General features: G+C 32.8%; 1 protein-coding gene across 3 annotated transcripts in view; it reads left to right on the forward strand.

Annotated features, from left to right (window-relative positions):
• The window catches only part of LOC105331810 (alpha-mannosidase 2), a 50,381-nt gene that overhangs the window by 5,385 nt on the left and 22,132 nt on the right, over window positions 1–22,864 (forward strand). For all 3 annotated transcript variants that reach the window (XM_034470509.2, XM_034470507.2, XM_034470510.2), the window contains exon 2: window positions 5,447–5,572. The gene's annotated coding sequence lies outside the window, so the exon portion shown is untranslated. The remainder of the gene's footprint in view (window positions 1–5,446; window positions 5,573–22,864) is intronic.

Here is a 22,864-nt window from a genome sequence, read left to right on the forward strand (position 1 = left end):
CTTATGATACTGATGCACCTGACAGGCTTGAATGCTGAATCTGAGCCATAGGTTTCGGATGCTGGATGAGGTTAAGGTTTTTAGAGCTGGTTAAAGTTTTTGGAGCAGGTGCCCTCTGATGATTATATCTTACTTACTACTGGTCCTTACTTCACCAAACTTGCATGGATGGTGTGTCTTATGATACTTTTGCACCTGACAGGCTTGAATGCTGAATCTGAGCCGAAGGTTTCGGATGCTAGATGAAGTTAGGTTTTTCGAGCAGGTTAAAGTTTTTGTTGCAGGTGCCCTTTGATAGCCATTTCTAAGTTACTACTGGTCCCAACTTCACCAAACTTGCATAGATGGTGCGTCTTATGATACTGATGCACCTGACAGGCTTGAATGCTGAATCTGAGCCATAGGTTTCGGATGCTGGATGAGGTTAAGGTTTTAAGAGCTGGTTAAAGTTTTTAGAGCAGGTGCCCTCTGATGATCATATCTTAGTTATTACTGGTCCTAACTTTACCAAACTTACATGGATGGTGTGTCTTATGATACTGATGCACCTGACAGGCTTGAATGCTGAATCTGAGCCATAGGTTTCGGATGCTGGATGAGGTTTAGTTTTTTTGGAACAGGTCACATGTTTAATATATGTAGGTAATAGCACTATTTCAAACTTGCATATATGATCTAACTATAATATAAATGAATGGCAGAGGTAGCTTCAGATGCAGAGCCTGATCTCCATTATCAAGGATGCTAAAAAATATATCTTAGTTATTTCTGGTCCTAACTTCACCAAACTTGCAAGGATGGTGCGTCTTACGATACTGATGCACCTGACAGGCATGAATGCTGAATCTGAGCCATAGGTTTCGGATGCTGGATGAGGTTAAGGTTTTAAGAGCTGGTTAAAGTTTTTAGAGCAGGTGCCCTCTGATGATTATATCTTAGTTATTACTGGTCCTTACATCACCAAACTTGCAGGGATGATGCATCTCATGATACTGATGCATCTGACAGGCTTGAATGCTGAATCTGAGCCATAGGTTTCGGATGCTGGATGAGGTTTAGTTTTTTGGAACAGGTTACATGTTTTATAGATAATAGCTTGCATAATTGATTTAACTATAATATAAATGAATTGCAGAGGTAGCTTCAGATGCAGAGCCTGATCTCCATTATCAAGGATGCTAAAAATTCTCCTACCTCACTCAAACCTGCTTGATAGATGTGTTTGTTGTTAAATGATTTAACATGATTCCTATGATATAGTATTCTATGATATGATACACTATTGTTTTATATGATACAATGTAATATCATACATTATATTGTAAAAAGTTATATGATATGATATGATATTGTATCAATTTTTTTGTACATTATTATATGATATTGTATTATGATATTGTTATGTATAGTATTGTATATTATTATACAATATTGTAGAATATGATATTGTATAATATATTATTTTATCGAATGATATTGTTTCATATTATATTGCAATATATGATATTGTATCATATGATATGATATTGTATATTATAATTATAGCATATCGTATGATACAATATTGTATAATATGATATTGGTCTATATAATATATTGTTATATAATACATGAAATTGTATTATATGATATTATAAGATATCATATAATATGATATTGTATAATATGATATTGTATCATATGATATGATATTGTATAAAATGATATTGTATTATATAATATCGTACTGTATCAGATGATATTGTATCATATGATATGAAACAATGTTTTATCAAATTATATTGTATCATATGATACAATATTGTGTATCAAATATGATACAATATCATACAATACAAAATTATACTATATTATACAATATAATATCATATGTTACAATATTGTGATGTATTATGTGATATGATATAGTATCAAATAATGCTATATTGTATTTATATTAGATATTATGATATTGTATTATGTGATTAAATACAATAATGTATAACACGATACAATGTCATATTATATGTTACAAAATCATATTGCATCAATATTTATTACAGTATTATATTGTATTAAATGATATATATTGTAAGTATCATTGGATGCAATATCATATTTTATATTATTGTATTGATAAACATTGTATCTTATAATAATGTATGAAATGAACATAGGATTATCATACAATTTTTTTACATATGATATACGATATTGTGTCAAAACAGTATCCATGAATATCCAAGATCATTAACTATGATTTTCATATCATATGATAAAGGTGGTTTTAAAGGTGATGCCTCATAAAGTTGATGCCTCGTCTCGGTGAGCTTTGTAATCTGTGATTACCTATGTTTGAGTTATTATCATGAGTAATATATGTACCTCACTTTTATTAATTATCTTTTAGATTATAAATACAGTTAGAGATTTATTCAAGGCAGTCAGACACTTTTGGCCACTACCTCATGTTGCTTATGTCTTCATACTGACTGTCTAGTTGATTGTCCACCAGTCTGTCAGTAGACTAAGCAACATCGAGCTAAATTCAAAACTGACTCATTTGGCATTTTAAGAAATAATTATTTTTATCCTGTTCTATTTTACTTTATTCTATTTGATTATTGTTGATATTTCATAGTGAATTAAAATCACTTGATCAATAAATTGTGAAATCTGCCTTCGAGTTATAGCTCGATCTATGCATATTCGACTTAGAGGTCAATTTAAGCCTAATAACTATAGGCTGATCCCGTTTCTTGGGTTGGGCCTATAAGAGTTAGTTCCCCTTATCCTATTGTGCCCTTTCCTCTCGGTGACAGATTTATTGAACCCCCTTGTGAAATACTGAACCCTGAGTTCAATATGTTACAGCCGCAATATATTGAAACCGGGGCCCACCTGCTTGTCAATTGCTACAGCAGAGGGTGTTCAAAATGTTATGGCCGTGATTTTTTGAACCCCTTACCTTTTGATGCCCCCCTTCGAAGAAGGGAGGGCATATTGCTTTGCTGCTGTCTGTTGGTCGGTCGGTTCACCAGCAGTTTCCGTTCATTTTCTTCGCAAAGGATACACATATTGAAATGAAATTTAGTATACAGGTTTATCATAATAATATCTAGGTCAAGTTCGATTTTGTGTACTATTGAGCAATTTGAAACAGAGTTGTGCCCCTTGGACGTAGAAAAATTCCAATTATTTGAAGTTTCCATTCATTTTCGTTGCAAAGGATGCTCATATTGAAATGAAATTTGTTATACAGGTTTATCATAATAATATCTAGGTCAAGTTTAGTTTTGGGTACAATCGAGCAATTTTCGACTGAGCTATGCCCCTTGGACGTAGAAAAATTTCAGTTATTTGCAGTTTCCGTTCATTTTTGTCGCATAGGATGCACATATTGATATGAAATTTGGTATACAGGTTTTAATTATCATAATAATGTCTAGGTCAAGTGGTACAATTGAGCATTTTTTGACATAGTTATGTGCCTTGGACTTAGGAAAATTTCAATTATTTGTAGTTTCTGTTTATTTTCTTCGCACTTGTTTCCAAGGGAGGGGTGCATAAGTGTTCTACAAACATCTCTTGTTTTACTTACCATTCGAGAGGGGATTTAAAATATTATGGCCGCGATATTTTGAACCCCCTTTAATTTTCATTACTATTGGAGAGGGGGTTTAAAATATTATGGTCGTGATATTTTGAACCCCCCTCTTATTTCCAATTCCCATGGGAGAGGGGGTTCAAAATAATATGACTGCGATATCCAAATTACCAGGGGCCGGGGTTCAATATTGTGAGGCCATAATATTTTGAACCCCCTCTAGCATTGAAAATTAGAAGGGGGTTCAGATTATGGCTGCGAAATATTGAACCCCAATATTTCGCAGCCATAATCTGAACCCCCTCTCCAAAGGTAATTTAAAATAGGGAGGGTGTTCAATATAATGCAGCCATAATATTTTGAATCCCCGGGCTTTCCAATAGCAATGAAAACTGTAGGGGGTTTAATATATCATGGCCGTAATATATTGAACCCGAGGCTCAATATTTTAAAGGGAGGTTCAATACTTCGCAGTGATATATTGAAGCTGCATTCTATGTATCGCATAATATCGATATTCAGTATTTCGAGGTTCATGCATCAACACATTATATGACACATGTCTTCATATACCTGTATGCATTCCTTTCACATTTTCAAACAATGATTTCATCATTCGTTGGTGCCTTGATTTATACTTAATCATTACCCTGTATACCAGCATGTACATTTGTATTTTAATATTATTGATCCTTAGAATTAGTATTTTTCTGTTGAAGGAATTTGTGATACTGGTAAATTTTATTTTTGATATTGCAGTGTAAAATATTTGAAGGATATACGAGGGTCAATCAAAAAATACGAAGACTTTTGTCATAGCTATGTTACTTAACGTCATATCATTACTGAATTTGGTAGGCATAATTTAGCAATAGTTTCAAACAATTTACAAGAAAAAAGTTAATAAATTCCTTTATTTCTAAGAATTATTTAGAATCTAATCCTGCAAAAATGAGGTCACGGCGCACGGTCAAAATTTGTGTTATGTCAACAATAAACCATATAATGTTGAAAGTAATATCTCTATGAATTTGACTTAAAACCAAATTATATTGAAATCTCAGATTAAGTTTTGTCTTGGTATTCTATGTTCCAAATAATGACAGGATGCATTGTTTTGTCGAACAGATATTAGTAACTAAAGACAGATAATCCTCTTTAGAATAGACTAAAAACATCGACGTCGCCGGACGTCACGGCGCAACGAGAGGTACAAAAAAAATGAATTTAACCCAGTAAAAAGCCGACACAAGCTGTGAAAATGTTCAATGGTGCAAAAATTCAGTCAACAATTATTTGCAAGTTTGTGTTTAACTGTAATAAATTTTGTGGGGGTGGTGGTAATTGTATTTTGAATATAAAACAGTCCGAAAGAGAGTCGAATATCTGTAAATATTTGGTCAAAAAATAAGTAACGTCAACCGACATTTAGGGTTATCCTTACTGTAAACTAAGAGATACACGGTTAGAAAATGAATACTTTAAAGAACTAACTCATGATTCTCGAACAAATGTGTGCAAATAAGATGCTAAGTGGTTCAGTGCAATTTTAAATTGGAAGGAGAAAGGCACAAGAGACTAAGCGTGATATAAAGATGGGGTATATCTATAAACTGTGCGTGTTTAATCTTGACGTCATGTTTTGAACGTTACCTTGCGCCGTGGTGACAAAACATGTTGTTTTTAAAAAGGGGTAACAAAATTACCGTTTCATCAAATGGACTAAAACTTCGCATATCAATAACATAAGTGTTGGTGCGCAGATTAATCTGTTAAGTATGACTTTCATGAAAAATGTATGATAGACAGCCACATTGTCTTCGTATTTTTTGATTGACCCTCGTACATGTATTTTTGCAGTTTTTGGAAAGAAAATTGGAACTAACTTAATCATCAGTGTCTCTCACATGAAGAAGAAGGAGAGTCTCTCCATCATCAACCAGATTTTAACGGACTTGTGATGGCTGAGCCAAACTTGACATAGAGGTAAGAAGATCCTGGGACACCCTGGGAGTTGATCGACAAGAGGAATTGACAAAGATGCTTTATAGAAAAGTAGAATTACGTGTAAAGGCAATTCGAAAATACCGGTATAAGGCTAAGTCTTCAAAATATTTACATGCTATATAAAAGGTTGAAACCTTTATGTTAGCTTTTTAACTGTGTCAAAGGAAATGAATCAATCCCAACTGCAGCCACCCCACTCAAATTACTATTGAGGTCATCAGCAAATAAATAATTTGTCTTCTCTGAGAAATTTAATTGATTATAGGTATATTTTTACATTTTTTTTTAAAGCGGTAGATCAAAATCAAGGATGATTTTTTTTATGTCAGCATAAAGTTATCAAGAAATTATAGGTTACTGAATTTTGTTGATCCAATTGATAAATTAGTTGCCACCATGAGGATCAAATACAGACGAAACCTTAATAACCAGTTTGATTCTTAGGGAAGTAATTTATAGTTATTTATTTATATAATATTCCCCACAGATATGAATCGTCTATTTTTTTTCCTCTCTCCTATCGATTTTGGAACAAAATTATCTTAATCAGAAACCAATTAGAATCCTATTAGTCAAATGATTTGCACGTTGGGATTTTTTCCCTCCCCTGTAACCAATCAAACTTGATCGTTTAATGTTCTGGGGTTTAAAAATCTTTTCTTTTTTTTTACAATGGGTACCAGTATTTTAAAAAAATGCAGCCATCATTCTTTTACTGTCTTATACTGTCTTTTCATCCCAAGATAATTTCAGTTTAGTTTATCATTCAAGTACTTTGAACTAATATATTTACAAGACTGTTCCAAAACAGGAGAGTATTAGTCATTAAAATATTGATACAAATCATAATGCAGCAATAAGAGTTTCACAGATGTTGGTAAAACCCTTCAAGCAGGACATTGACAGAGTACTGATTCTTAATCAATTGATCATTGGTACAAAGTGCCGAGATCCTCACAATTTAAAAGGGAGACAACATGTCCCCTTGAGGATGGAATCGAAGTGCTCATCCCAGCAAATGTTGCTTTTACAAAACTTAAGTTTATATATACACTCATTAATGCCTCTGATTTTTGCAGAATTTGCAGGAATTCAAGTTGCAAAGATTGTTTTCTTTCAATAAAAATGTTTCTTTTTAGTTGTTCATATGGAAAGTGTTATAGCATGGTTTGGTTATCTTGGGATTCTGTATAAATGGTTGTCATATCTTAAAAGCTTTAATGAACAATCAAAGAGAACATTTGAATTTCTCTACATGTACTGGGTACTTATAAATACATCAATCTCTCTTCAATTATTCATGCTTAGCTTTGAATCAGTTTGATCTAGATTTGGCTTTTGTTAGTTGCAGTATAAATGACTTATGATTTCTTTCAGAAATAAAGGGGAAAATACTCAGCTAGGGGATTTAAAAATTTAAAACTATTTTCATCAACATAAACTGACAAATTAAACTGATTATAGACATTATTAAAATTTAATTAAAAATGCCTAGTAAGCAGAACATTTTTTTTTTGTATATAAGTCTTGATTGACTTAAGAAAGAATGTTGGCCTTTGAAGTTAATAACCCAATAAAAAAGGAGAAGAAGCAGAAAGGAGATCATGATTTTGCTTTTTCTGAATTCTGGGAACGTTCTACAGAAATGGGTAAAGGAATTGGGAGTATATGCATCACATCTTTGGATTTAAAATTTGATGATATTTTCAGAAGAATACAAAGAGTTGGGTAATTAAGTTTGCAATGAAGCTTAGATTAAGAATTTGGAATGCTAGCTTTTTTCTTTAATCAGTGCTGAAATAGCTAATAAAATCAAGTAAGCTCTTGTGCATTTTCAAACAGTCAATCAGATTACATTACGGTCACTTTCTCAGTTTTTCTGTACTTAATTGCCATACCAGGATAACAGCATATTTATTAATTCAAAAATGAGCTGAAATAGTTGGAATAAAATTTTGCAAAACAAATCAATATAACATTATGAGTTTCTTTCCTGGGTGTTCAATGAAAAATGCAGTAGTGTTGAAAATCTGAGGGACTATGAACAATAGAAGCTACATTGATAATATGCATTTTTTTGTTATGTTCATGATTGAAACAATGTCTGAGGTAGGAATAATGCGATTATTATATTTCCCTCATTGAGTTTATTCAGAAACTGAACACAAATCACTTGACTCCCTTTTTTTTTAGTTTATCTATCTGAGTCTCGCAATGTCAAGATAAAGGCATCTATTTGCATTATCATGCTAACAGTTCAGAATATATTGTAATACCCCCGTTTGAAATGTTCCATTTTTGTTATTCATTATCTCAATGTCAGTTAGTTTTTTTTTTCTCTCTCTTGTGTCGAAAGAAAGGGTTATACACAGATATTGAAAAAAAAGTTTTCTCAACTTATCCTTGTGCTTAAAAATAAACATATTTATATATATTTATTTCAAATTTGGATACAAAATCTTTGCACGGTTTTTTATCCTATGTTTTTTCCCCTCCACTGCTAACCTGCCTTTTATATTATATATGCAATCTTAAAATTGCTTTGTGCATGTAGAAGACTGAGTTCCTTAATAGCTGCAAGCAAAGGGGCCAAAGATTGTATCAACTCAATACCCATCGACAGGAAATGAGATTAATTGATATGATTGTCAATTTTTTCTGCTGAGTTTTGTCTATGTTAGATGCACCAAGGGTCTTTGATTAGCCTGAATTCGTACCGACATGCACATCAAATATATATAAACCCTCAACCATATTACATCAAATTAGATAAAAAAGACTGAATCTTATATGAAGCATTTCATGGATCTTAAATGATTACTGTAATTTCCCCCTATCAAACCCTTCTATACAGGAGTCCCTTTGCTTGCTCTCTCATCTAATTTGTGAGTGCTTAAAACTGTTCTCTCTTGGATCTGGCTGTAGCCATATTATCCTCCCCCTTTCCTTTGATCTATCCTGTTGGGCAAATTAACTTCTAACTGATCGGCCACCATATCTTGTCAGATGAAGTGTGGTCAAGGGAGATAAGCCAATGGTCACCTCCCTTGCCCCTTTGAGATAAGGGCGGCCATAAAATCTCCAAGCGGCATTAGTTTAATTGAAACAGATAGCAACAGTTTCAAAAGTCACAAGTATCGATGGCCATTAAGCAAAATTTCCTAGAAGATTTATTCAAGCCATGAGTGTTTCTCGAAGATTTTCGAAGCTGGCTATCATATTTTTGTTTGTGGTGATGGAGGAATGGTATTTTTGTATTGCCTTATTAGATCTCTAAATAAAAGTTTATCAGACATCAGAAGATGATGCTGTTGGAGGTACATGTAGCAATCTGTATCTCATCTCTCTCCTAAAAGTATTAAAGTAAGCATATTCCCTCTCTCTCTCATTAAAGTATAATCACAGAAGGAAGAAAAAGAAGGAAAAGTTTTTATTCAAAGAAAAAAGAGTACATGAGCTATATGCTAAGCATGTACATACATCTAGTGAATGCATGCTTACAATGGATGTGTAGTCTGATCTTTATGTTGTTGAGTAGATTGAAATGTATGAATTCAATTTCGTAAATAAAATCTTCAGTTCTCTTTTCAGTAAATAGATAAATTATTTATTTAAAACATGAAATATCAAAATGCAAAATAATCAATAATTTAACATTAGAATTGCTATATTACCTAGTCACTTCAATTTATGAAATACCTGGTAACATTCGTTACTAAGGACTTCTCTTCAATTTTCTACTGATACAATTCTTCCTGACTCTATTTATTGGCTAATTTGATTCTCCCAGTAACTGACCTCCGTATGTCTATTTATACTTACTATACGTAACTAGGTCATAGCAATACACATGTATAAATGTACAATAATAACTGTATAATCTTAAATATAGTAGTATATTTCCAACAATACTTATTTACAATACATAAATATAAGTTCATGCTATACAAATACTCAAGATTTACAATATTCATTAAATTTTCAATTAATTAAGAAGTCAAGATTAGGCTCAGAATTACAAAAGTAAACAATGGGCCGGATTTCACGGTAAAAGTTAAACAGATGTTTGATGCAGTTTCCCACTAAATATACATTACTATGGGACTAAAGGTAAATAAATTAACATCTACAATGGTCAACCATCTCAAAAATCCATTAAACAAAATACAAATTCAAAGCAGAGCAACACAGACCTCTAAAAAGACAGAGGTAGGATCAGGTGCGTAGGAGGAGTGAGCATCCTCTGCTGACCAGTCACACTCGCTGTGTGCTCTTTGTGGTAATCGGGGGGGAAAAACGGAAAAAGTTCATAGACAATTAGGTGATTAATTATGGTCCAACAATTAGTATGAAAAACATCAGACAGCATGCGACCCAGTGGAAGATTGTATTTGCTGACAAGGTCATTGTATCGACCATAGAACTTACGAAAAGATGACTTCAAACAAGACTGTTGATTGTCCTGCTTTATCAACTTGTTTGTCAGTAGCTTGCCTTGCCTTAGAAACTGTTCATACGAAGACCATGCAATACAATATGTATGATTATAACAAAAGTTATTAAGATAATACTAAAAGATTGCATAGAGATTGAAAATAGACAAAAACACTAAATCTGAATTTTCTCGACGATAACAAATACAGGTCAATATAAATGATTAACAAAACACATAGTTATATATTTATTTCACATTTACAACATATGCTTTGTACCATACTCTTCTGTACTATATGCACACAACTGTTGTACATGCACAAAGAGTGCACACAATTTTGTAGAATCAAACACTTAATTTCTAAAGATTTCTGTATTGTAAAAATTTTATGATGAGAAAACAATAAAGAGGCTCTTAATTCAGTTGCATTGATTCAAATTTTTATCAGATCATTGCCATGTAGTGGTAAATATTTTACTGTTTTATCACTAATAGGACCTCTCTGTATACTTTGTGTACGTTATACTCTCTCTCTCTCTCTCTCTCTCTCTCTCTCTCTCTCTCTCTCTCTCTGTGCACTTTGTGTCTCTGAACCCTATATACCGGTAAATATCATTAATGATGATGGAAAATAAGATCAAAGCTTCTTGTATTGTAGGATATCCCACATAATCATGCATGATGGATTGTGCATGCTTCTACATTTTTCATGGTTTGATGGTGGATGAATGAGGTGTTTTTTTTATACAACAATACTTCCCTTTTTTTTCTGAAACGCACCCAAACTCTTCTGAAATTCATATTTAATAAATTGCGTCTACATGACTTGCATGTTAGTGTTTCGTAATCTTCACAAAACATGGCATTCAAACAAAATAGATAAAACTGAGTCTTTCATCCATCACTTGTTTTAAACAACCTTTTTCTAATTAATTAAAACAAATGAGTTTGGCAATAAGTTGAGTGCATGCGTTCAGGACACTGCTCAAGGGAGCTTTATGGGGATTTAAAAAACACCACTAATTGCTGGAAACAACGTAAAATCGACTCTTCAATTGCCTTAATATAGCTACTGCTCTTTTACAAATTAAGCTTTTTTGCTGTTTAAGAGATTGAAATTCCAATTTAGTGCTCCCCAAAGGAACACTGTGGGATTCTGAAATAGTTACTGATTGTATGTGTAATCAAGATGTACGTGTTTCTGTGAAAAATTTACATTTTATTTTTTTTGTTCAAAACCCGCCCTATTTGTTGCATCATATCTTATCATTTCTGTTGAAAAGATAAAAAAACATCAGATCTGATTAGTTTGCTCTAGATTTTGTCGTGTTAAGAAATCTACAAACTTATACCAATAATCATTAGAACAAAATTGTATGTTTATGAAAGATTTTTTTTAGGGGGGCCTGATTTCCCAAGTAAAAAGAGAAAAAAAAAATCATGGAACGATCTTGTAGAATATGGCTGAGCATTTAGAGTGACAAGTTTGTTTACCTAGTGTTCTTTCATCTCTGAGGTATTACTCACACGATGTAGAGCACAAGAATGCAAGTTCTTACTTCTAGGTTCCAGTGTGCTATCACCTAGTAACAGTTGTGTTCATATAATATGTTGTTTGTTCTATTCTAGTAGCTCTTAACCATATAAAAGAAAAAACGACCCTTTGTGTTATTAAATCTACTGTAGATGTTATTTGTCAACTTTGTCACGGTCTAGTCAGTATAGCCAGCCTGCACATTGTTTTTTAGTCAATCTTTATAAAGATGATGCTGAAAGTTTTGGAAGATGTGAATGGAATTAGTCTCTCTGTGCACATGGTTTAAATGCATCTAGACTGATGCATATCCTGTCACAACTGGTACGCTAATCTAATTATTGTGGAGAGAAAACGTCAATGCTGTATCTATGCTGGGTGATCTAGGGACTGATGGATATTCAGTAGCCTTTATACCTATCCGTCTTCTTCAGATCTTAGCAGATTTGAATCTTCCAAACCATAAGAGCAGGTAATTGTAGATTAATGTTAAATGATACCACAAAATTGGATCCTACAAATGACTGGTAATTTTTTTTTTACCACAACAAGTCATTAATAACTGAAACTGTGCAAGAACATTTTCCCATAGATGGTTCATTATAAATTGTTTTGTATATAAGAGATTGAAACATTTTAAAAATCTGTGCACACAAAGATATGCTTGCATGATTTCACAAAACATGTTTTGAAACTAGATACAGGCACAGGTCTTCATATTCTAATCTTGCTTTGCACAGATTTTCCTCTCAGGCATAAAGACTGCTATGAAAAGTTGTGTACTATAACTTTTTTTAATGTTTTTGTCACCTGGGCAGCCATACGGAGGGAGCCAGATAGCAAAAATGTCAACAGTTGGCCAAGCAATTTGTAAGAAAGCGTCAACACCCCCAACTGGAACACAGTTGATTTTTGTTGGATGTCAAGGCCCAGCTTATTCCTGAAGTCTTCCCTCAGCAACCTTCATTTGACATAGCTATTTGTTCTGTTAAAGTGATTGCCTTGATTGATAGCCAGTCTATCACATCAGCCATGTATGTTTACACTTACATGTCTATCTGCAGAATTCCAGATGCTAATAGATATAAACAATTTCCAGTTTTCTTGGTGAGCTGATTTATATGCCACACTTTTGACACATTGAAGATTTTTGAAAATAGTGTGTTATGCTTGGAGGTAGACAAAATTAATAAGCGGAAGGGAAAACAACATTACATGCTTCTGTTTGTCTGTTAAAACAAACTTGATGAGCACTTTGGATTACGCAGGTTTTTTTAGTTGCGATTCTTGAATGTTTTTGTGTTTAATTAGCTCCATTATCTTGTGTATGCCTGGATCTGTGAACAATTTTGTAAATTCCAATCTCAATTTAACGGAAATTTCAATAGCTTCTCTTTTTTTTTTGTACCACCTGCAGAGTCGGGGAATGTGTTTTACTGTTATATGCATGTCTCAATCAAATTCAATTAATTAAAAATAGATATTAATAAAACCCAAAATAATATTGGCTGTCAATTTTGAAATCAATTATCGATGCATGCATATTATTTAAAGAAGAATGCTTATATACACGTAATGAATGTTTTAAAATTGATTTTTAGATAATTTTGTTGCCATAATCCATCCCCTTATTTTATCATCTATCATCATATTTTGTGTGTTGTTCGTGGCTTAGAAGAGAGTTTATATTAATAATTCATATTTTTCCTCTGTTATGTTCTTGTTTAAAATCTGTATTGTATTTGAGTGGCTCCTTAAGATCTGTAGAGATGAAAAATATGGTTTTGACAAATTGAAAGCTGAATAAATCATAAGTTTTGCTCTCAAGAGTCACCCTTTAATTAAGTAAAATTTCAAAAGAGACAGGAGGGTTTTTTATATCAAGTACATGTATAAGCAACCATTTAAGTTATTCATTGAGAAATGGATTGATTTTCTACAAGGACGTTATTTCTTGTTTTCATTAAGGCTGCTCAAAGTTAATTCTATGTTTGACGTCACCTTGTAAATATAAAATCTATCTGGGAGTCGAAAAAATTAAAAGGAAAAATTTTTTTTAAAAGTGATTTTGATCAATTTACATCAATACAAAGACCGGTACAGTAAGCGTTCAAGTTACATGAAGAATAACTGTTTTAATTATGATCTTTCTTGTTAGTTATAAAATAAAGACAATCCCAATGCGTATTTCAATGTTTAATCCATAATATGTCTGAAACATTTTGTATTTCTACCAATTGCAGAATTTTAGTCGCAAGAAGTAAAAATCAAAATGGAAAATAGAATATTTGGGTTTGTTTGTTTATTTTAAAAGACAATTTCTTTTTTAAAAAACCCATGCATGCCGGTGACCTTAAACATATTCAAAAGATCAAACGAGTACATAGTACCAATCATGGCTTTTTCTGAAAAAAAGTTTGTAATTAAATTATTGTTTATTTTTTTCATTGAAAGATTTAGGTATTGGACTGTTGTAAAGGATCTGTTGGAGAGTGTAAAAGCTAATTGAATTAATCAAGGATTATACTGCATCTTTATATCCTTAGTCCTTTATTTTTGAATGATGACCAACCAATAGCATTTTTCTCAAAGTCAGACATAACTGGGAGACAGATAAAAGCCCTTGATGCATTAAAGCCATTGAACAGCCTGTCTTCTGCTGTAAAGAAAACCTAGACTCATACTTGTATTCTAGTATTTACCCTTGTCATTATGAAATATCAATTGGTTTGACCAGATCTTTCACTAAATTGTCTGACACCTACAACTTTTGGGTCATGTAGTCTTGAAGGGAATGTTCTTGATGGGACATTTAACAAAAGTTTACCATCAATCATTCCCCACATATCTAAAGAGGAGAAAAAGAGATTGTTATCCATGAGGATGAAAATTTTGATGTCTCAGATCCTGGTAATTGAGAAAGACATTTATTCTCCGACCAGACAGATTTCTTTGCAGGAAGGCAATATTGCTGCACAAAATAGTAAATTGACGAAAGGTATTGATTTCATTATGACCATAAGTGGCAACCTCCATAAGCCTGGTTGTATTGCCTGTGAAATGTTTGCTCTAGATTTCAAAAGCTAGCAATGGGGATTTTGAGAGACTGACAGACAGACAGAGACAGGGAGAGAGAGAAAGAGACAGAGAGAGAGAAACTGACAAACATACTGATGCATTGCAAAAATAGAAATTACATTTTTATGTATATATTGTATGTGTATTAATTATGCCTATTCTTAATTTTTAAGATGCAAAGATATGTAATAAATATTTATAATTTTTAAGTAAGTTAGACTAGGCAAAGTAATTTTGTTAGAAATTGATGTTGCCATTTTATGGTCATAAAGGGAGAGTTTGGTTCATTACAGAGCTGAAGTTTCAATCCAATTTTTTGGTTTGATCTATTCAACAAGTTTTTATCAATCCTCTGTAGTTATTGAAGTTGGTCCCATTCTGCAAGACTTTTGTGTTCATAGAGTAATATAATAACATAGCCTTTATGATTAATGTGTAAATTTCATGTAGACTTGAGAAGAGGGGAAGAAAAAACCAACAAGAAACCTATTTGCATTTTGTAAATTGATACCATCAACACCCAATTTCTTGATAATAACACGTTTATGACAGAGTTCAGGTCTGGAAATATTTACACCTGCATGCAAAACAGACATTTCTACGATAGTTTTCAAGATATCCAGACAATCTTCGGTGAAACGTTGACGTAATTTATATACGCTCCTGGATTACAAAGGAGGAGATGGGATCAACATTGGGATGAATTTTTTTCACAGTTTTTATTCCCAAAATATTTACTACTGATCTTTCAAAATAATTGATTTGGCCAGGATGTGTAGAAAATGCAAACATTGAGTGTACAAATGGCATATTTTACAAATTAGCAATCTTTTTTTTATTGGTATTCTAGAAATTTCTGATTAATTTGCAGCTAATGCATTGTCTTTGATCAGTAATACAGTAATCTCTTTTCATCAGAAAGAGATTACTGGTAAGTGAATTTTGAATTTCAACCTGAATTTCTAAAACCATGGTATCATCCCCTTTTTTGTATATTGCTGATAATGTGGCTACCAGTATTACTGGTAGTCAGAGGGGAGGGTTGTGTCAGATAAGTAGGTAGGAAAAGTGAATTGTTTTTCATCTGAAGTTTCTGGTTAAATTTTGTCCCATTTGAATGAGAGTTAAAGAAAACTGGTTATAGATGATGTCACTATACTGTCTTTAGAACCCTGATGACCTATACATTCAGTCAGCCTTTGATTATTTGAATTTTGGAACATGTGGCACAATTTTTTTCTCTAAATTTAAATGGATTGACACAAGAACTTAATTTGTGAAAGTTTCGAAGCTCAACTTAGCAAGTACCTAACGTACTGGGGTCATTTATGAAATTGCATCTGTGTGTTCCCTAAACTAATTGTGTGCAGTGGCTGTGGATTATTTACTTCATTTGTCTGTCATTGTCAAGGAAGTCAGCCTAGAGACAATCTATTGTTTGCTTTTGATTAGATGTGATTGAAAAATAAATTGCTGTGTTTGGTTCCAGTGTTTTCCTATTTAATTTACAAAATATCTAGAGAGAAGCAAGATTTGCACTGACACTCTGGGACTCACAATAGACAACAGATTGCTGACTCCTGCAAAGAATGCCATTCAAAAATGGATACAGATCCTAAATGCTCTTACATTTATCAAAGGAAATCTATATTCATAAGATACAGATCAAATTTAAGGTTATGCAAGAAAAATTTTCTCACTTAAATTGCTACAGAGCTGCATGTTCATGGCAAATTATAGTATTGCCCTGCATACTATTTCAAAAATACAAAATAGTGCAAAACGTGAAATTGCAAAAAATACCCGGTACAAAATAGTACATGTAATACAATTGTATTTATATCACAGTGTCATAGAGACAGTGCATATCCTTGAGCAAAACTGAATATACTGTTAACCAATTTCAATGCATACACATCTTTATAACATAACAAGACAGTTATGTAACTCATTTCCATACTGCACATACAGCTGTGCAATACCTGGCAGGGGAGATCATGCAGAATTAAGCAGATGGCTCCATATTAGCATCCATCCCCAAACTGATAGGGCTTTAATCACCGTAAATTAGTAGCAGCCAGGAGACTGGAGATTAGGTGTGCACAATAACAGCTTACCACTACCACACCATGGAATGCATCAATAACTCTGTTTGGCTTCCCTGTTGTGGAACCAATTGCATTTTTGCAGCTCTTAATTGCACTCCATGATGAAGTCAGCTTGGGGCATTATGATTCTGCTGATTCACACTGATGGATCTGCCATTAATGTTACTGGATATGCCCTTTTATGAGTTTACCTTGATCATTGGAAATTGACATATTCTGCTGCTATAATGTCCACTGGTTCCTTTTGCCAACCACTACCTGTTGCAATAGATCAGGAATAATGTTCTCTATTGCTGTTTGTTAAAATTAAGAATTTACTCCCCAAAGTGTCATGATTTGGTTTGAGTTTTTAATGTCTTGTCCTTGCAATACTGTCTAATGTATATTGCATGTCTGTAAATAGCTCTGGTTACATAAACATTATAGGTCTTGGCTGCAACCTATCTTAAGTTAAACTCATGTTGCTGATGTTTGATTTATTTGATGCATTGTGCAACTTTTTGTTATACTGAGTATATGAATATATTTTATTGTTTCAAGCGAAATTAATCACATTTTTTAGCTCACCGAGACGAAGTCAAGGAGAGCTTATGCTATACCCTCGGCGTCGGCGTCGGCGTCCGGACCTGGTTAAAGTTTTTGTTGCAGGTCCTGTATCTAAGCTATTACTTGTCCTATCTTCACCAAACTTGCATGGATGATGCATCTGGACCTACTTATGGACTTGAAAGACTTGGATGCTGAATCTGGGTCCTAAATTTCAGATGCTGGAGGAGGTTAAGTTTGTTGGACCAGGTTAAAGTTTTTGTTGCAGGTGCCCTTTGATAGCAGTATCTTAGTTACTGCTGGTCTGTACTTCACTAAACTTGCATGGATGGTGTGCCTTATGATACTGATGCACCAGACAGGCTTGAGTGCTGAATCTGAGATATAGGTTTCGGATGCTGGAGGAGGTTAAGGTTTTTGGAGCAGGTTAAAGTTTTTGTTGCGGGTGCCCATTGATAGCAATATCTTAGTTACTACTGGTCCTAACTTCACCAAACTTGTATGGATGATGCGTCTTATGATACTGATGCACCTGACAAGCTTGAATGCTGAATCTGAGCAATAGGTTTCGGATGCTGGAAGAGGTTAAGGTTTTTAGAGCTGGTTAAAGTTTTTGTTGCAGGTGCCCTCTGATGATTAATCTTAGTTACTACTGGTCCTAACTTCACCAAACTTGTATGGATGGTGCGTCTTATGATACTGATGCACCTGACAAGCTTGAATGCTGAATCTGAGCAATAGGTTTCGGATGCTGGAAGAGGTTAAGGTTTTTGGAGCTGGTTAAGTTTTTGTTGCAGGTGCCCTCTGATGATTATATCTTAGTTACTACTGGTCCTAACTTCACCAAACTTGTATGGATGGTGCATCTTATGATACTGATGCACCTGACAAGCTTGAATGCTGAATCTGAGCAATAGGTTTCGGATGCTGGAGGAGGTTAAGGTTTTAAGAGCTGGTTAGATAAAGTTTTTGAAACAGGTGCCCTCTGATGATGATATCTTAGTTATTACTTGTCCTTACTTCACCAGACTTCCATGGATGGTGTGTCTTATGATACTGATGCACCTGACAGGCTTGAATGCATAGTCTGGTTTCGGATGCTGGATAAAGTTAAGTTTTTAGGAACAGGTCACATGTTTAATAGATGATAGTACTATTTCAAACTTGCATAGTTGATTTAACTGTAATATGAATGAATCGCAGAGGTAGCTTCAGATGCAGAGCTTGATCTCCATTATCAAGGATGCTAAAAAATAAATCTTAGTTATTACTGGTCCTAACTACACCAAACTTGAATGGATGGTGTGTCTTATGATACAGATGCACCTGACAGGCATGGATGCTGAATCTGAGCCATAGGTTGTGGATGCTGGAGCAGGTTAAGTTTTAATTGCTAGTGCCCTCTGATGATGATATCTTAGTTATTACTGGTCTGAACTTCACCAAAATTGCATGGATGATGCGTCTTATGATACAAATGCACCTGATGGGCTTGAATGCTGAATCTGAGCCATAGGTTTTGGATGCTGGATGAGGTTTAGTTTTTTGGAATAGGTCACATGTTTTATAGATGATAGCTTGCATAGTTGATTTAACTTTATTATAAATTAAATGCAGAGGTTGCTTCAGAAGCAGAGCCTGATCTCCATTATCAAGGATGCTAAAGAAATCTCCTACCATACTCAAACCAGCTCGATAGATAGATGTGTTTGTTGATAAATGATATAAAACGATTCCTATGATAAAGTATTGTATAATATGAAACAATATTGTTTGATATGATACAATATGATATCATGTGTTATATTATAAAGAGTTATACGATACGATATGATATTGTATCAATTGTTTTGATATTTTATGATATGATTATGTATCATGATATTGTTATGTATAGTATTGTATATTATGATACAATATTGTATAATATTATATTGTATTTTTAACTTATTATTTTATCACATGATACAATTACATAAGATATTGCAAAATATTATATTGTATCCTATGATACAATATTGTATATTCTATAATATTGTATCATACAATATTGTATAATATGATATTGGTTTCAGTAATATAGAATTATATCACATGAAATTGTATTATATGATATTGTAATATTATATAATATTGTGTCATACGATATTGTATGATATGATATTGGTTTATATGATATATTATCATATCACATGAAATTGTATTATATGATATTGTAATATATTTTATTGTGTCATATGATGCAATATGTATAATATAATAATGTATTTTATAATATTTTACCATATCACATAATATTGTATCATTTGATAAGATACAATGTTGGAATCAAATTATATTGTATTATATGGTATAATATCATATAATGTATCAAATATGTTTCAGTGTCATTCAATACAATATCATTCTATATTATACAATATAATATCATGTTTCAGTGTTATGATGTATTATGTAATATGATATTGTAATATGATACTATATTGTATTATTTTTTATGATATCGTATTATGTGATCAAATTCAATAAGGTATAACACAATACAATGTCATATCATATGTTACAATATCAAATCTCATTATTGTTTATTACGGTATTTTATTTATTATATGATATATATTATATTAGAAATATGACATGATGCAATATTTAATTTTATATCATTGTATTGATTAACATATGAACATATGATTATCATAAAAAAATTTATCAGATGATATACGATATTGTGTCAAAACAGAATCCATAGATATCCAAGATCATAAAGTATGATTTTCATATAAAATGATAAAGGTGGTCTTATGAAGGTGATGTCTCATAAGGGTGATGCTCCGTCTCGGTGAGCTTAGTAATCTATGATTACCTATGTTTAAAATATCTAGTTGTAATTCATTTATTATATAGCTTAATATATGTATGAAAATGAGAAACAAAGTAAATGATAGATTTGTAGAAGAAAGAGTTTCATTTATTGCTGCCATTTTTAAAGCCATATTTTTAGCCTTGAAGCGGTTAGACGGTTTTCAGAGAGCCACTTCAGCTGTGTTGTACTGTACCTATATCTGATATACATAAGGGCCATCCATCACCAAGCCTCTAAGTGGGAAGTAGCCAGAACTTGTAGTGTTCAGCCATGGCTTCTGAACATATAACCAAGTGTGCAATTATTTCACTCTTTGTTCAGAACCTTTTGATGCGCAAGTTTATCTCCCATACAGAACCATTTATCTTCCTTTCTGTCAGTTTGGAAAAAGCCAAAAATGTAATGGGAAATGTCAATTGACAATCTGAAGAGACTCAGGCATAGGGAACTGGTGATTTGTAATACAAGGATAAACGTTTCTTCTCCAACTTTTTGGGTCAAGAGTTATTGTTGCCAAGAAAGTAATACTTTTTTGTGTCTTGCACATAAGCTGACTTGTGATGTTCTTAAATCCATGATGGTTTTTTCTCATACTTTTCAGGTCAAGGGTTTATATTGTTAAAGCCCCTGTCACACTGTCATGAATTTGAGCTACGATATTGTACGAATTCAATAATTGCACTTGTTCAGGGTTCATTGTAGATATAGTCATAGGCCCTCTTCCTTCATCTTAGCAAATCGCCAAACGCGGTACGTTCTTTAAGTATCCATAGAATTTCGCATGACATTCGCACTGCACTCGTGCACATAGTCGCAATAAATCTTCTACATTCATAGGAAACTCATGAAACTTTGTAGCACTTACGATGCTACGAATATTCTACGATCTACTCCAAGTATTCTACGAGTTCATATGATTGTTTCTCAAGTCTTCCCCAAGTGTCCTCTTGGATGGGAATGTAGTTGGATTTGATGCAAATAGTACGAAAATACAAGACTAGTTAGTGTTTCGCACTTGTATTCTTTTTCTTTTTTTATTACTAAGTACATCATTCAGTAATTATGTAAGTTTATTTGCAGAACATTTTCTTTCATTTTACATATACTTGTAATTTTTTTATTCTAAAAATTTGTTCTTCATTGATAATCTTATCCATGGAATAGATTAAATATTATTTTGTTGGTATAAACTTAACTCACAAATTTACTTCTACCTGTACGTGTTTTCATACATCTTTTATAATCTACATGAATATTACTCTGATTGTATTATTCATCTTATGTTTGAAATTAAAAAATATTTCCAGCCAATTCCAGGTAAGTATTTTATGCAAAAATGCAATAATTAATTTGTTTAATAATCATTTTATAATTTAACACACCAAATATATAATCGTAAAAACTCGTATTTATTCATGGTAATATCATGTATCAATCGTACAATTTTGTACTCATTTGTAAGAGTATCGTATAAAAATTGTCTTCCATCTTACCTGCTAATAGGAAGATCTCTCAGCGTTCGTTACTTACGTACATGAATCGACACAACTTGTCCTGTTATTGCACAAACATTGTACATGGTTGAGCAGACATCGAAGTCAAGTCGTATTAGATTAGGAAAAAACACTGTCTGTAGAATTATCGGAAGACTGACCTGGCTAATAATGGCTATTTTTAAGTCTTATTAATTCGTAGGCAATCGAAGTATAAATCGTAACAGTGTGACAGGGGCTTTAGCCAAGAAAGTAATACTTTTTTGTGTCTTTGACATAAGCTGACTTGAAAATATTCATCAATCCATAAGGTGACATGCCATGCATGGACTTGATATTCCAGGATACATATTACTGGATACAGCTTAGCCATATATCCTGGAGTCTGGGCAATATGAACTTATATGGTCATTCAGCTCAAGTAAGAGTTGTGCACCCATGTCTTTTGGTTGGGTCACATGTCTCTTGAATGGGTTTACCTTCTCATCCTAGTCAATTTTCAAATCAATATTTTTTCTTTGAATTAAATCTTTATCAAAGTATGGAGATGTAGCTAAGAGTGGATTTAAAATGACTACTTAAGAAAGATCTATTTGCATAATTAATTTTTAATGAAAGTGCTTTTCATGTTTCTTACTGGTAAATCTTTACATATCTTTTGCAATGCACCAGTAGATGCAACATCCATAATTATGTTTGTATCATGACAGAGCAACATAAAGTCAGCAACAGCATCATTGTGATTTCTTCATTCTCCATAAAATTTCTTCTCCAATTTCAGTGTTGGCATTGGCATATTTATGGTGTTCTCACAAGTAAAAAGGATGTACATCAAAAATTTTGTCTAGAAAAAGTATCCGCATTCTCAGCGAATAAAATTAATTATCAAATTTCTTTGCAAATAAATTAGAAATGCTGACCTCAATAATCAAACAGTTCTTTTATACGAATTATATATAAAAAAAAAAAAAAAAAAACCAGGTCTGCAAAATCGGAATGTTAAACTCTTGGTAATTAAATCATTTTATTAAATCTGTTTGCTGAGATAAAGACCTCCTAATTTTTTGGCCGTGTGTTTGATGTGTAATAAGCCTAATTGAGTGGGATGAGAGAGAATCAACATCATGGCATATCCAAGCAATCTTTATGGTTTTTTGGTAAATCTTTGAGATTCACACTGTCTTCCCATGGGTGAAACTGTGAAGTTAACCAAG

Source organism: Magallana gigas, chromosome 6 (assembly GCF_963853765.1).
Source record: "Magallana gigas chromosome 6, xbMagGiga1.1, whole genome shotgun sequence".
Lineage (NCBI taxonomy): Eukaryota > Metazoa > Mollusca > Bivalvia > Ostreida > Ostreidae > Magallana > Magallana gigas.